The 14,088-nt window shown below is 35.0% G+C and overlaps 1 pseudogene; it reads right to left on the minus strand.

Annotated features, from left to right (window-relative positions):
* Window positions 1–9,249: 9,249 nt before the first annotated feature.
* LOC123231851 lies at window positions 9,250–10,440 on the minus strand (annotated as a pseudogene).
* Window positions 10,441–14,088: the final 3,648 nt, after the last annotated feature.

The following is a 14,088-nucleotide window of genomic DNA, read 5'->3' on the forward strand; positions in this document are numbered from 1 at the left end:
TCACAGTTATGATTATTATGTGTTTCCCACTAATATTATTTTCCTCCTCCTCCCTCCTCTTCCCTCTCTCCTCCCTCCTCCTCCTCCTCCTCCTCCTTCTCCTCCTCCTTCTTCTTCTTTCTTCTTTTTTCTTTCTTCTTTCTTCTTTCTTCTTCTTCTTTCTTCTTTCTTCTCTCTCTTTCCTTTTAGCCATTTCCTATTCATGGATGTTCTGTTTTAGATGACCACTTCTCTCAATCTATCCTCCTTCTCTTAATAAGTCCCTTATTTTCCCTGCCCTCCTATTTTCCTATATGGAAATAAGGTTTTTACTGCTGACTGTGTGGGTATTTTTCACATTTTGAGCTAGTTCCAGTAAGAGTAAAGTTCAATCATAGCTACCACCCCAACTTCTCTTATACTCTTGCCAGTTAAGTGTCTCTTAATGAAAATAATTTGTCCCTTCTATCCATAATTTCCTATCATTTTTTAATATTATCCCATCTTATTTAGCATCCTACCTTTTTCTGTGTATACTCTTTACATTGCTATAATAGTGATAAAGTTATTAAGAATCTGATATTTTAGACATCTCACATACTTAAAGTGTTATCTTTCTCAAGTACCATAGCTATTTTAATTATTCCAGTTATCACCTTCCCAAGTATGAGTGTACTCAATTCAATCTTATCAAAACTATTGTTTTCACTTAAAATTTTTTTTATCAATTAAGAATAATTTTCCATGGTTACATGATTCATGTTCTTTTGCTCCCATCCTCCCACCTCCTTCCCATAGCCACTGGGTTTTACATGTGTCATTGATCAATACATATTTCCATATTATTGATATTTGCATTAGGGTGATAGTTTGAGTCTATATCCCCAATCAAATCCCCATCGATCCATGTGATCAAGTAGTTGTTTTTCTTCTATGTTTCTGCTCCCACAATCCTTTCTCTGGATGTGGATGGTGTTCTTTCTCATAGGTCCCTCATGTCTTGGATTATTTCACTACTGCTAGTAGATAAGTCCATTACATTCAATTTTGCCACAGTGTATCCATCTCTGTGTATATGATTCTCCAGGTTCTGCTACTTTCACCAGGCATCAATTCTCGGAAATCTTTCCAGTTCACATGGAATTCTTCCAGTTCATTATTCCTTTTAGCACAATAGTATTACATCACCAGCAGATACCACAATTTATTTAGCCATTCCCCATTTGAAAAGCAGCCACTCATTTTCCAATTTTTTCCACCACAAAGAGCATGGCTATAAATATTTTTGTGCAAGTCTTTTTCCTTATTATCTCTTTGGGATAAACTTTGGGATAAACCCAACAGTGGTATGGCTGGATCAAAGTGTAGGCCATCTTTTAAAGTCCTTTGGGTATATTTCCAAATTGCTTTACATAATTGTTGGATCAATTTGTAACTCCACCAGCAGTGCATTAATGTCCCAATTTTTTCACATCCCCTCCAACATTTATTACTTTCCTTTGCTGTCATAATAACCAGTCTGTTAGGTATGAAGTGGAACCTCAGAGTTGTTTTGATTTGTATTTCTCTATAAGATATTTAGAACACTTTTCATGTGTTTATTGATAGTTTTGATTTATTTATCTGAAAAATACCTATTTGTGACCTTTCCCATTTATCAATTTGGAATGGCTTGATTTTTATATACAATTGATTTAGCTCTTTGTAAATTTGAGTAATTAGACCTTTGCCAGAGGTTTTTTTTTTTTTTTTTTTTTTTTTCTTTTAAACCCTTGTACTTCGGTGTATTGTCTCATAGGTGGAAGATTGGTAAGGGTGGGCAATGGGGGTCAAGTGACTTGCCCAGGGTCACACAGCTGGGAAGTGGCTGAGGCCGGGTTTGAACCTAGGACTTCCTGTCTCTAGGCCTGACTCTCACTCCACTGAGCTACCCAGCTGCCCCGAGAGGTTTTTGTTATAAATATTTTTCCCAATTTGTTGCTTCTTTTCTAATTTTGGTTGCACTGGTTTTGTTTGTACGAAAATCTTTTTAATTTAATGCAATCAAAATGATTTATTTTACATTTTTAATATTATCTATCTCTTCATTGGTGTTATATTCATATCCTGGGAAATGATGGATGCCACCTTGAATGACAGGGAAGACAGTTGGAAGACATGGAATGTTCCCAGGTGCTGTGAGCCAGAGACAAACGTTGGTTGGCCTGACAGTATAAATACCCCTGACAGCCACTTGGTCTTTCTAGGTCTCTCTAGGTCTCTCTCATCTCTCTTGGTCTCTCTGGACAGGAGTCTCTGGACTGGGAAATCTCTGAGTAGGTGGTGAAGGGAGACAAGGAGGTCTATGAAGAAGAGGGTAGGAAGAATATGAATATTTCCTGAAGACTGTGAGAGCTAGTGCATCACCAAACACTGGTAGTGAGAAATCTGAGAGAATAAGATCAGCAACACAGCTGCATCAGTAGTACTCCATATTCTCTGGCTTGGCTGTGGCCAGGCTAGGCCAGAGGTAGTGGAGAAAATAAAGCTCCAGCTTCTACTAGATCAATAGCCTCCAGTCCTGATTGTCAACTAGTTATAGATAATAGGTTGATAGGGTCCCAAATCCGCAATACTTGTTTTGTTTATCCTTTCCCTGATTAGAGATAAGGGAGTTTAACAAGTATCTTCCTGAGTGGTCTTTTATCATGACCCTTGGGGAGGGAGTCAATGCAGTCAGATATCAAATGTGATCCAAGGCAAATCAAAGCCCTATATTAATCTATCCAACCCCAGGTTGGACCTGGAAAGGTTATCCATCCATCTAATCTTTTGGGGGTCCTCCATGGGCAACTGTTAGAGGAAAGGGGAAATTATAACAACTATCAAGGGTGATAGGGGTTGATGGTCCATCATCTGAAGCTAGGGAGAATACATATAGATACATTCACATCACTGTATCTCTCCTTAGGACCCCCACTCATTTTTGTTTATAACATTGGTCTTAAAATTTTTCCTTTCCCATAGATCTGACAGGTATGCTATTCTATGTTCACCTAATTTACTTATAGTTTCCTTCTATATATTTAAGTCATTCACACATTCTGAATTAATCTTGGTGTAGGATGTGAGATGTTGATCTAAACCTAATCTCTCCAATCCAATAAAGTTTTCTAATTTTCCCAGCAGTTTTTGTCAAATAGTGGGCTTTTGTCCCAAAAGCTGGTATCTTTGGGTTTATCATACAGTGTCTTGCTGAGGTCATTTGCCCAAAGTCTATGCCACTGATCCTCTCTTCTGTCTCTTATCTATTTTCACATTGTTTTGATGACCATTGCTTTATAGTACAGTTTAAGATCTGCTACTGCTAGGCCCCCATCCTTCACATTATTTCCCTTGATATTCTTTATCATTTTTTTAAATGAACTTTTTTATATTTCTTTCTAATTCAGTAGAAAAAAGCTTCTTGATAGTTTGGCACTGAATAAGTAAATTAATTTGAGTGGGACTGTCATTTTTATTATGTGAGCTGGTCCTACCCATGAGCAATTATTGTTATTTCTAATTGTTTAAATCTAGTTTTAACTATGTGAAAAGTGTTTTGTAGTTTTATTCATATAATTCCTGTATTTGTCTTGGCAAATAGAATCCTAAGTATTTTATATTATCTTGAATGACTTTAAATGGAATTTCTCTTTCTAACTCTTGTTATTGAGATGTATTGGACATATATAGAAATATTGATTTATATGTGTTTATTTTGTATCCTGCAACTTTGCTAAATTTGTTGATTATTTCCACTAATTTCTTAATTGATTCTCTAGGATTTTTTAAGTAGACCATCATATCATCTGAAAAGAATGGTAGTTTAGACTCCTCATTGCCTATTTGAATCCCTTCAATTCCCTTTTCTTCTCTAATTGCTACTGCTAATGTTTTCTAGTACCATGTTAAATAATAGAGGTGATAATGGGCAGTTTCTCTCCTGATCTTATTCAGAAGATGTATTATTTATCTCCATTGCAGATAACGTTTGCTGAAGGTTTTAAATATATACTGTTTATTATTTTTAGGAAAGACCCTTCTATTCCTATACTTTCTAGTGTTTTCAATAGGAATGAATGTTGTATTTTTTCAAAAGTCTTTTTCAGCATCTATTGAGATAATCTTATGATTTCTGTTGGCTTGGTTGTTGATACAGTCAATTATGTGAATGGTTTTCCTAATATTGAACCATCCTTGCATTTTTCGTATAAATCCCACCTGATCATAATGAATAAGCTTCATGATCACTTGTTGGAGACTTTTTTTAAACCCTTACCTTCCATCTCAGGGTCAATACTGTGTACTGGCTCCAAGGCAGAAGAGTGGTAAGGGCTAGGCAATGGGGGTCAAGTGACTTGCCCAAGGTCACACAGCTGGGAAGTGTCTGAGGCCAGATTTGAACCTAGGATCTCTCATGTCTAGGTGTGGCTCTCAATCCACTGAACTACCCAGCTGCCCATGGAGTATTTTTGCTAGTATTTATTTTAAGATTTTTGCATCTATGTTCATTAAGGAGATTGGTCTGTAATTTTCTTTCTCTTTTTTTTTCTGCCTGGCTTTGGAATCAGTACCATATTTGTGTCATAAAAGGAATTTTGTAGAACTCCTTTGCTTAATTTTTCAAATAGTTTGTGTAGTATTGGGATTAGTTGTTCTTTGAAGGTTTGATAAAACTCACTTGTGAATACATCTAGCCCTGGGGATTTTTTTTCTTAGGGAGTTCTGTGATGGCTTGTTCAATATTTTTTTCTGATATGAGATTATTTAAATATTCTATTTCTTCTTCTTTTAATCTAGGTAATTTATATTTTTGTAAATATTTAACCATATCATCTAGACAGCTATATTTATTGCCATATAATTGGACAAAATAGGTTTTAATGATTGCTTTAATTTCGTCTTCATTAGACGCGAGGTCTCCATTTTTATCTTTAATACTGTTAATTTAGTTTTCTTCTTTCCTTTTTTCATTAGATTAACCAGTATTTGTCTATTTTATTTGTTTTTTCACAGTACCAGCTTCTAGTCTTATTTATTAATTCAATAGCTCTTTCACTTTCAATTTATTAATTTCTCCTTTATTTTATAAGATTTCTAATTTAGTTTTTACTTAATTTTTAATTTGTTCACTTTCTAGTTTTTTAATTTGCATGCCCAATTCATTGACCTCTACTCTCCATAATTTGTTAATATATGCACTCAAGGATATAAATTTCCCCTTGAATACTTTTTTGTCTTCATCCCTTAGATTTTGATAGGATATCCCAAAATTTTAATTCTCTTCAATAAAATTATTGTTTCTATGATTTATTCTTTAACCAACTGATTTTGGAGAATCATATTATTTAATTTCCTAGTAATTTTTTTATTTGCCTCTCCATATACCATTACTAATTAATTTTTTATTGCATTATGATTTGAAAAATTTGAGTTTATTATTTCTGCTCATTTGCACTTGTTTGCCATGTTTTTATGCTCTAGCACATGGTCAATGTTTGTGAATGTGCTACTGAAAAGAAGGTGTATTACTTTTTGTCATTATTTATTTTTCTCCAAATACCTATTAACTTTAATTTTTCTAAGATTCCATTAACATCTATTATCTTTTTCTTATTAATTTTTTTGTTTTAATTTATCTAGATCTGATAGAGGAAGGTTCAGGTCTCCCACTAGTATAGTTTTATTATCTATTTCCTTCTTAAGCTCCACTAGTTTCTTCTTTAGAAATTTGGATGATATACCATTTGGTACATACATGTTAAGTACTGATATTTCCTCATTTTCTATAGTGCCTTTTATCAGGATGTAATTACTTTAACTCTTTTAATCACATCTATTTTTATTTTGGCTTTGTCAGATATCATGATTGTGACTCCTGCCTTCTTTTTCTCAGTTGATGCCCATTAGATTTTGCTCTAGACTTTTATATTTACCCTGTGTGTGTCTACCTGCCTCATGTGTGTTTCTTGTAGACAACATATAGTAAGATTTTGGTTTCTAATCCACTCTGCTATTTGCTTCTGCTTTATGGGTGAGTTCATCCCATTCACATTCATAGTCATGATTACCACCTGTGTATTCCCCAACATATAACATTTTGAGTTTCTCTCCTTGTCCTGCCCTTTCTTCTTTTACTATTTCCTTCTATACAAGTGGTTTGCTTTTAATCAATCCCCCTTATCGCCACCCTTATTTTACTTTAATTTCCTCCCTCTCCATTTTTTCACCTCTTATTTTTTAAGATCTATTAAAATGCCCCCCCTCTCTTTTACTTCCTTTTTTTTACTCCCTACCCCACTCCCCCCTTTAGCTTTCCCCTCTCAACTTCCCTATAGGTTAAGACAGAATTTGATACCCCAATTGATCTAAATGCTCTTCACTCTCAGAATTTATTCCATTGAGAGTAAGTTTTGAGTATTACCTATTAGCACTCACTTCATCTCCTTATTATAATAGTATTATTTTCCTCCTCCTCCCATGTGCCTCTTTGTGTGGTATAGATTATCCTAATTTTATTGTTCCTCTAAGTTTCTCTTGGTGCCATCTTCTATTCCCACCATTTTTTTTTACATATTATCTTAAACCACTCAGTACACCAATCTCTACCTCTGAGTAATTCTTCTAACTACTATAATAGTGAATACAGTTTTTGAGAGTTACAAATGACATTTTTTTTCCATATGGGAATATAAACAATTTGACCTTATTGAAGCCCTTAAAGAAAAAAATAAGGAAAAAAATTTCCCCCTCTCTTTCTTATTCACCTTTTCATGTTTCTCTTGGTTTTTGTATTTGTATTTCAATATTTTTGTCTACTTCTGGTCTTTTCTTTATAAATATTTGGAAATCTTCTATTTCGTTGAATGCCCATAGTTTCCCCTAGAAATATTCAGTAAGTTTTGGTGGGTACTTGATACTTGGTTGTAGACATAATTCTCTTGCTTTTCTGAATATCATATTCCAAGCCTTGCAGTCCTTAAGTTTAGAGGCTTCCAGTTCCTGTGTAATCCTGATGGGTATTCTTTGATATCTGAATTCTTTCTGACTTTTGGTAATATTTTCTCCTTAGCTTCAAAGCTCTTGAATTTAAAAATTACATTTCTTGGGGTTGTCATTTGAGGATTTAATATAGAGGGTGATCTATGGACTCTTTCAATGTCTATTTTGCTCTCTTGTTGAAGAACACCTAGGCAGTTTTCTTGGATAATTTCTTATAGTATGATATCAAGGTTTATATTTATTTCCACATTTTCAGTTGTCTATGATTCTCAAATTGTCTCTCTTAGATCTGTTTTCCAAGTCAACCATCCTCTTGATAAGATATTTTGTGTTTCCTTCTAATCTGTCATTCTTTTGACTTTGTTTTATTAATTCTTGCTGTCTTGTGAGATCATTGACTTCAGCTTGCCCAATTCTGATATTTAATGAATGGGTTTCAACTAAAATCTTTTGATTTTTCCTTTTCAGTTTATTCTATCCTGCTTTACATGGGTTTCAGAAGGTAATTTCTGGAAATCAATTTACTTATTTCATTTGATTTCTGGGTTTCTTTTTTGAAATGGGAGATTTTGCCTTTTAAAATGTTATTTTCTTTTTGAACTATTTCCTACTTTTCTTGCCAAGTCTCTTCTATCTTTCTCGTTATCTCAGATGTGAGTTTTTCAAGAGCTTTTAAGCAATTTCCATTTGTTTTGTAAGGTTTTGATGTTTTCAGTTGTTTCTTGTCTTTTGCTGTCTCCTCGTTAGTCTGGCTTTTTCTGCATAAAAATTATTGGGGGTTAGAGTTTTCTTCTTGGTTTCTTTGGTGTTTGTGGATTGTAGTTCTTAGAAATTGGTGGCCATTGCCTTGTTTCTTCTCCTTCAATAGTCTAAGTGAGGAAGGTAGGTGAACTTTGTATTGAGCTCCAGAGAGGTTTTTGCCCTGAAGCTATTTTTGAGTCTATGTTGCATCTGCTGTGAGCAGCCCCCCTCTACCCAATCTCCTTACTCTATATCCCCAATTCCTCAGCCTCCTGGGGTCCTGGGTTAAGTCTGTGGTGACCTCAGCCAGCCCCTTCCAAGAACCTCGAAGTTGCCATTTGCCTGCTCCAACTCTGGTACCGTAGGTGGAGTGGAGCAGGGGTGATGAGCTTGCCTCTTGGTGGGAGTAATTTCATCCCCTTTTAGTGTGGAAAAGCCCAAACTTTGCCTACCTTACATGTTGCACCCTATAGTGGAGCTCTTTCACTCATCTGACTTTGATTTTGCCCATTCGAGGCACTGTATCTTGTTGGAGTAGAGGAGAGGAAGAGCCCTGCCTCTGCTCTGGGTCTATCTTAACCCAGAAGTGTCACTTTTTATGTTTGTCTTGAGTGTTGAATTTATTCATTGAATTTTCTTTTCAGTTCTGGTTTTTGGTCAAAAATGTCTGAAATTCTTCTATTTCTTTAAACATCATTTTTTTGCCTGGATGATTATCTCAGTTTTATTGGTTATGTAATCCTTGATTGTAGACCTAGATATTTGCTTTTTGGAATATCATGTTGCATGTCTTTCTTTGGGCTTCTGAGACCAAACTCTATTCCTACTATAAGTAATTTTAGTGGCTGTTCCTCGTGCCTGAAACGCTCTCCCTTCTCATCTCATATATATTGTTTGAACAGAGATGTTTGCATATTGACTTCCTAAAAAAAACAGTGGGTTACTTTAGTGAAAGGACTATATTTCCCCCAAACCCACCCCCATTATTTCATTTCATTTCATCCTTAGCATTTAACATGATACTTGGAAAATGGTAGGTACTTACTAGATGTTTGTTATGTTGATTGATTTGAGTTTATAGGGAAAATCACAGAATACAAAAGGAAAATTATATAAAGTTTAAAATATTTTGTATAATCAACACCAATTTAGTTAAAATTAGAAGAGATCCTAGTCTAGCATTTTAATATCCTCTGGGCAAAGCAAGGCAGAATTTAATCACTTTACACACACTTAGGATAGTGTTTCAAAATAAAAAAAAAAAAACTAGGAAACTGACACAATTTAAAGCAGGGGGAAATGAAGATTTGTTTTAGTCTTTTATTCCAGCAAATTATACTTTCAATTAACAGTAACAATGATACCATAAAGAATGCTTTGCATTCCTTTTTTTTTTTGCTCTCTGAACTTTAATAGAAATTAAAAGTAGTATTGAAGTCTGTTGGGATGGAAAATAGCAAACAGCTGAATTTACCTGTAATATAATCAAGAAGCAACTGATTTCCCCTATTGATAACCAGGTCTAGGCTGAGTATAGCCCTGAAGGGAGGGCGATTAAATGCATACGGGTTAGGCCCACTTGGAGGAGGAGTCATAGTACTTCCAGGAGGTGGAGTGTAGCACGGTCTTCGCTGATAGGCACCTTGTTGACTTTGAGCCATTCGAGCTTGAAAGGCAGGGGTATAATTATTAGGCTGAGAAGCTTGAGTAGTATAATTCTGTGCAGGGTAATTGCTTACCTGGTACTGCTGAGGAGGTTGAGTAGGCAGTTGTTGAAGCTGTCAAAAAAAGCCAGGAGCTGGGGACTGGGAAGTTGGTAGTTGATCATATCCCTGGAACTTTTGAGGTCTTTGGGGTCCATCCTGCTGACTGTAGCCTGAATACTGTATACCATATTGATGTAGAGGCTGAGCCTATGGCTGCTATGTACCATAGCTGGCCTGTTGTTGATATTTTTGATACATCTGACCTTTAATCTGACCTGCCTGTGTTTGCACTCCTGTAGTTGGTGGCAGCTGTGGCTGAACACCTGGTAGATGAGCTGCAGATGAGGAGGAAGCAATGCTATCTGGTGTTCTAGAATGTTCTTCTGCAGGAGCACTGGGTGGCCCTGAAACCGGATCATCTCTCATACCAAATGCTGACATGACATTTTTATTAATTTCATCTTGATTTTTTAATGGATCAAAAGCAGACATACTTGCTGCCATTACTTGGGTAGATTGTTTACCTGAAGAATCAGAAGCAGCAGATTTTTCTCCCCTACTATCCACAGTATCATTTTCAGGGAGATTTTTAGAAGGTCCAAGTTCAACAGGTGGTTCTAAACAGTCCAACAGATGATTCACTTTGTTTCAAAGTTCTAACAGTTCTCTATGGAGATATTTCACCTGACTTGATTCAAGAGGCCTTGGCTGCCCATTAATAAACAGTGTCAGTTTCAATATCCTGCTACACTGAATTGCAAAAGAAAGATCAGAACTACCAAAAATTGTCATAAGATCTCCATCTTCATTTTTATACTTTAAAGTGATGTCATCATTACTCAAAAGTTTTCCCTGGAAAACTCTTTGCATCATCAGCACTAATTAATCATAGCATTGTAATGTCTTCATTATGAATGGGAATTCTCTGAATATCTTCCCCAACCTTAGCTTTAATAATTAGCTTTCCACTTAAATCCAGTCATCCATTCATTGTGGACTCCAGGATATTCTACAAAACTTCCTTGTTGGGGCTGCAGCCACTGCAGGGCCCACAACCTCACCTTATCCTCCGATCCTGTGTCTCAGGATTTGTTCTTCTATTGAATAGTCTGAATTGATTTCCTTTGACTAATTTGATCCCTTCCTTGCTCTCCAAGGAACTCTCAAAAGCATTCATTCCAAAAATGTAAAGGGACATAGCCTAACATTACCAGAATATCAGATCTCAAACTCTACTATAAAGGGGCAATCATTAAAAGTTTGATACTGGCTAAGAAATAGGATGATGGATCAATGGAATATATAAGATATGTAGTATAGTAGGCAAATGACCTTAGAAATCTAGTGTTTGATAAACACAAAGACTCCAGCTTTTGAGATAAGAACTCACTGTCAAAAACTTCTGGGAAAACTGGAAAATAGTATGGTAGAAACTAGGTATAGTCTAATATCTCATCACTTATCAGAGCAAAATAAGGTCAAAATGGATATATGATTTAGACATAAAGGGTGATACTGTAAGTAAATTAGGGAAACATAGAATAGTTTGCCAGGCTTATCTACAGAGAAGAGAAGAAATTGTGACAAAACAAGAGATAGAGACCATTATAAGATGTAAAATAAAGCATTTTGATGACAATGAATTAAAACATTTTTATAAATAAAAACAATGTAATCAAGATTAAAAGGGAAATTATTTCTCTGACAAAATTTTAATTTCTCAAATTTTTGGAGAACTGTCAAATTGATAAGAATATATCATTTTCCAATTGGCAAATGATTAAAGGATATAAATAGGAAGTTTTTAGATGAAGATATAAGAGCAATCAATAGTCATATGAAAAAATATTCTAAATCACTCTTCATTAGAGAAAGTAAATTGAAACAGCTCTGAGGTATTGCCTCACACTCATTGAATTAGCCAATATGGCAGTTAAAGAAAGTGGTAAATGATGGAAGGGATGTAGCAAAATTGGAACACTAATGCATTGTTGGTGAAGTTGTGAACTAATCTAACCCTTCTGGAGAGGAATTTGGAACTATGCCCAAAGGGTTGTAAAACTATAATGTCACTACTAGTTCTATTTCCTAAAGAGATAAAAAAAGAGATGACCTATTTATAAAAAACAAAAAAAACTATTTATAACAGCTCTTTTGGTGGTGTCAACTGGAATTGGAAGATTTGTCCATAAACTGGGGAATGGTTGAACAAATCATGTTATATGATAGTGACAGAATATTATCATGCTAAAAGAACAATGAACAGGATGATTTCAGAAAAAGCTAGAAAGACCTTCATGAACTAATGCAGAACCAAGAGAACACACAGTAACAGTAATACTGGATGCAATTTATCTGTGAAAACTTGACAAATCTCAGCAAAGCAATGATCTGGAACATTCCTGAAAGACTTATGACAAAGAATGCTATCTACCTCCAAGGAAAGAATTGTTGGAGTTGGAATGCAGATCAAGGAGTACTATTTTTACACAATTTTATTTGTCATTATTTTAGGGTTTCATTTTTTATGGGCATTCTCTTAGAATGATAGTTAGTATGGAAGTTATGTTTTGCATAATAATACATTTACAACCAAGATCAAATTGCTCATCATCTTTGAGAGGTGTTATGATTAAAAATGATGAGGGCCAAGATCAAAAGGAAGAATAGTATTTTAATAAAAGCCATGCTAATAGAGATAAACTGACCACGTGCCTGTAAGAAACTTATTCCAACATCACCTCAGCCATTTACCTTTCCTCTCTCTGAGAGCTCAGGTAGCTAAAGAGGCAGGTAGCTAAAAAGGCAGGTAGCTAAAGAGGAAGTTCCAAGTCATTTCCCCCTCTTTTAAAACAGTCCCTCACCTTCAATAAGTCATCCAAAACAGGAAACCCATTGGACCACGGGAAATGTAGTTTTAAGGACCCCCACAGGTCCACAGAAGTTTGTCAAACACTATATTGAGGTTCAATCCTTCTAAATAGAACCCCAGGTGATTTTAACTAACACATTACCCCCCTGTGATGCTTTGGGAGATAAATCTCCCCAATGGATCAGGAAAATATAATCAAATTAGAGTTTACAATAATTTAGAGATAAAAGGGAGAAAGAACAAAACCAATGTTCGGTACATTGACAAAAAACCATTAAGGGGGCAGTCCCACTTTCTGGCATAAACTGTCCATTCAAAATAAATGCATCCAACCCCATAGTTCAGATCAACTGTGCCCTAAAGTTCAAATTGGATCTTCATGATCCAGTGAAGGCTTTTCAGGCATCTTTTGGTGCCTCCACCAAACAGGTTCGTCATCTGGATTCTGGGGAGATGGCAAATTCCTTATCCTGAAATTACTTTCAAAGAATTTAAACTTTACATTATAGATTATAAAACATACATTTCCTTCTGAGAATTAACATTACCCCCCTGAGTTTACTTCTAAAGGAGTAAAAATTGACTTGCAATATAGATTATAGTTCAAACATTATGATTATAAAAACTTAACACACACCCCCCTGAGGAAAATATTTAACTAACACATTATCCCCTGAAAAAGTCAGCCAAGGATGCATGGCTAAGTGAGTCACGGGGATGCGTGAAATCAATTGGCAAAAGAAATAATAAAAAAAAAGAATAAAATTCAAAAAAAAAAGGAGAAAAAATAAACTTGTGAATGAAATGTAAAATGTGCAAAAAATGTAGGGGAAATAAACAGGCCTTTGATTCAAGGCCCAATGAAAGTGATTTAAGCAGTATGCTATAACCCATTTAGGGCCAGGACTACAGAAAAATTGCCATTTACTCTCTATATATAGAGGAATAAGGGAAATGCCTTTCTTTGATCCGATTTTTCCCTGCACCTTCTCAGGGAATGAGCCATTAAATGATAGCCAATCTTAGGTGCTTCACTAGGAATTTAAGTTGAGGGGACCCACGTCCTCTAAAGTTTTAGAAAAGACTCCAGGACTCAAACCCCAATTTTCAAGCCCTTAAGTATTGGCATAGAACTCTACAATCCATGCATTTCTTTTAGTCAAGTCTCTGACCATGTGGCTCGGCACTTCTCCTGGAATCAGAGAGGCATTAAATCACAATCCCAAAGTCTCAAGACGCTTCAGATGTTTGCATGAAGCTTATATCACTGTAAAATTAAAAAAAAGATAAATAATGATTATATATGTACTCCCAGTACAAGATGAGAAAAAGGAAAAATCAATTGCTCTAATTAAAAAAAATGTTTTAAAAATCAAAAATATATATATAGCTTAGAACTAGAAGGGTTTTGTTACCCAAAAATGAGATTCTGTGAGAGAAAATGGGTTTTACAAAATAGCAGATTCACAACGCACATCCAAATAGAGTACCATATTTCTAATAACACATTTTAAAACAATGAACAATGATGTTCAAAAAATCATATACTTGTTACAACTTTTAAACCTTGGCTAAGGGTTTCTCAACAAATTCTGTTACTGCTTCCATATAAAAACCTGATATTAAAAAAAAAACCTTCTGGTCTAAATTATCCTCAAGAATTCTAGACCTTTCTGATAAAAGAGGCTAAAACATAGACTAATATAAATATATATATATATAAGACAACAATTCTTCACAATAAAATATATAAAGCTTATCCTTTAA

Source organism: Gracilinanus agilis, chromosome 1, assembly GCF_016433145.1.
Source record: "Gracilinanus agilis isolate LMUSP501 chromosome 1, AgileGrace, whole genome shotgun sequence".
In the NCBI taxonomy this organism is placed as follows: Eukaryota; Metazoa; Chordata; class Mammalia; order Didelphimorphia; family Didelphidae; genus Gracilinanus; species Gracilinanus agilis.